Source organism: Crocuta crocuta, unplaced genomic scaffold (genome assembly GCF_008692635.1).
Source record: "Crocuta crocuta isolate KB4526 unplaced genomic scaffold, BGI_CrCroc_1.0 scaffold334, whole genome shotgun sequence".
NCBI classification, from domain to species: domain Eukaryota; kingdom Metazoa; phylum Chordata; class Mammalia; order Carnivora; family Hyaenidae; genus Crocuta; species Crocuta crocuta.
In genome coordinates this window covers 1,331,109-1,333,372 of record NW_027533260.1, presented here as the reverse complement: position 1 = coordinate 1,333,372, position 2,264 = coordinate 1,331,109, and the positions used below count along the sequence as shown (strand labels likewise).

Sequence of the window (2,264 nt, the reverse complement as noted above, 5' to 3'; positions counted from 1 at the left end):
CTTGTATGACCTGCCACAGCGGACTTCAGCACCACCAACGCCCACCCCACCCCGAGGAAGGCGCCCTCCCTCTGCTCAGCTCCAAGCAGTGCCCCACCGAAGACCCCCCACACCTGCTCGGCCCGCACCTCAGGTCCATTTTCCCCAGCCGCCTCCCAGAGCCTCCAGCTCACACGCCCCGCCTCTCCATCTTCCCGGAAATGCCCCCCCCACCGCAGAAAGGAGCTTCTCCCTAGAGTGCCGGTCAGCAAGAGTGGCCGCCTCCGAGCTCCCCCCGCACCAAGGTCACTGCTCCCGACATCCAGGGACCAGGGAAAATCGTCCCGGGCCAGAGTACACTGGCTTCTTTTCAGACAGCAGGTCCCTGTGCCCATTTTAAGATCGGACTCTTTGAAACACTTGTGCAACATTCGCCACATAAATGGCCACTTTAAACAATGGCTGGTGTGTAACCAGAGGGTAACTTCACTAACTGTATCAATTCACACACTGTCCACAGTCCTCAGTGTGAACAGTGAGAAGCGAAGCTGCCAAGCTGGTTTTTCTTCTGCAGACTTTGTTCAGTCTTTCCTCCCACAACCCACCTATTCTCCATCTTGTTCACCCCCTACCCTGGAAGGCAGGAAACATCACCCCCGCCTCCCAACTGTGCACAGGATTCAGGCCCATATGCTGTTAATGCGCTGTGCCTGCTCTACAGATATAGAAACGGAGGCTCAGGAGACTAGCGCTCTGAGCCCATGAACAGCAGAGCTGGGATTTGGACCCAGGCCCAATTCTGGCTGCATTTCCACTACTATAAATGAACAGGGATTTGCATGTAAATGCCCGGCACAAACGCTGGCACACAAATTAGGTCCCAGAGCTATGTGCTGCAAAGTCACCCCAAATGAAGGTATTTTAGATGGGGGGGGGGAAGCAAGAGTCTCACCGAGAGGGGTGGCAGTGGGTGGTCCCTCAGCTTGAAGACACACCTGCAACACAGGAAGGACTTGGTGACAGCCGAAGTACAGATAGTGTGGGAGGGTCCAGAAACATCAAAACCAGGGCCCCTCAGACCCCCAGGTGTCAAAGGTCCTGGGGCGCACTGCATCCTCAGGGGTGATCAGAGCCCAGTGCTGCGCATCATGGGAGCCCAGGTCCCCACCGCAACCAGGTCCACGGCCCCTCACCTTCAGGACCAGAGAGGCCCAGCTAACTGCACTCAGAGACAGGCAAGCACAAAACCCATCCGGAGGGCAGGAGGGTCCACAACTCTTCCTGTGGAGACCCCAGGCTCCCCCGCCTCCCCAGGGGACTGTCCTCACACCTCCCACATGGAGAAAACGCAGGGTCTACCTCCCCTTGCCTAGTTTTGCAGGTTTTCAGCACTGGCTACACCTGCTAGTAACCCTCAACAGTGAAAGCTGCTAAGGCGCAAACCCCTTGGAAGACCCCACAGGGGAGACAAGGAGGGAGCTATCGTGGAGAGAAAAAACAAGCCTAGGATACGAGTAGCACACACGATGACCGGAGACCCTTTACTGCAGCCATCTGGGAACAAATCCGCGGGAGGAAGGCATTTTGGAGAGGCCTCCAGAACTACACACACAAAGCACCCAGGAGATCGCATTATTCCTGGTGAAATTAAAAACGTGCTTTCGACCAGGCAGAGATAAAGCAAGCATGGCAAAATGTTAAATTTATGCGTACTTCCCGGCATGTTTGAGGATCTTAATAAGTAAAAAAAGGGGCTGAAAAAGGAATACATCGGAAAATGGCGAAAGGGCGCGCCAGTGATGGGGGAGAGAAGTCCTTCCACTTGTGACAAGGCAACAGGATAAAGTTCGACGGATTTTCGGGGGGCTGCCTGAAGAGAGCAGCTCCGCTAGGGAGGGTTTTGGCTGGGTCTTCGTGGGGAGACAGAAGTCCAAGACCTTAAGGGCCAATTAGCCCAGAAGTCACGTGTCACCAAACGGAAGCATGGGGTCAACACAAAACTGTGGTATTTGGAGGGATCGGGTCAGAATGATTCCTGAGGATAAAGGCCCTACTTGCTTTCCCCTAAGATCGCTCCCATGTGGTTCTCAGAAACCCAGTAATTCATTTAGAGAATCCACTTTAGTTCTTAGTAAACCCGGAGATCCTGCTTCTGCCTCCCCCATAACCTTTATTCTAGGTTCCACAAAAAGCCAGCCACGTGGAATAGAAAAAATAACAGCGACTTCCTAAGGGAAGCTCATGGAACCAGCACAGGAAAGGAAACCTCAGAGAGAAAAACTCGG

General features: G+C 54.0%; 1 protein-coding gene and 1 non-coding gene across 2 annotated transcripts in view; both read right to left on the bottom strand.

The window, feature by feature from the left end:
- The window catches only part of LOC144217706 (Friend virus susceptibility protein 1-like), a 5,110-nt gene that overhangs the window by 2,305 nt on the left and 541 nt on the right, over positions 1-2,264 (bottom strand). Inside the window, exon 2 of the mRNA XM_077747369.1 lies at positions 932-974. The gene's annotated coding sequence lies outside the window, so the exon portion shown is untranslated. The remainder of the gene's footprint in view (positions 1-931; positions 975-2,264) is intronic.
- LOC144217807 (small nucleolar RNA SNORD88) lies at positions 1,047-1,137 on the bottom strand. Its single transcript, XR_013330961.1, has one exon. It is a non-coding gene; the product is annotated as a small nucleolar RNA SNORD88 (small nucleolar RNA).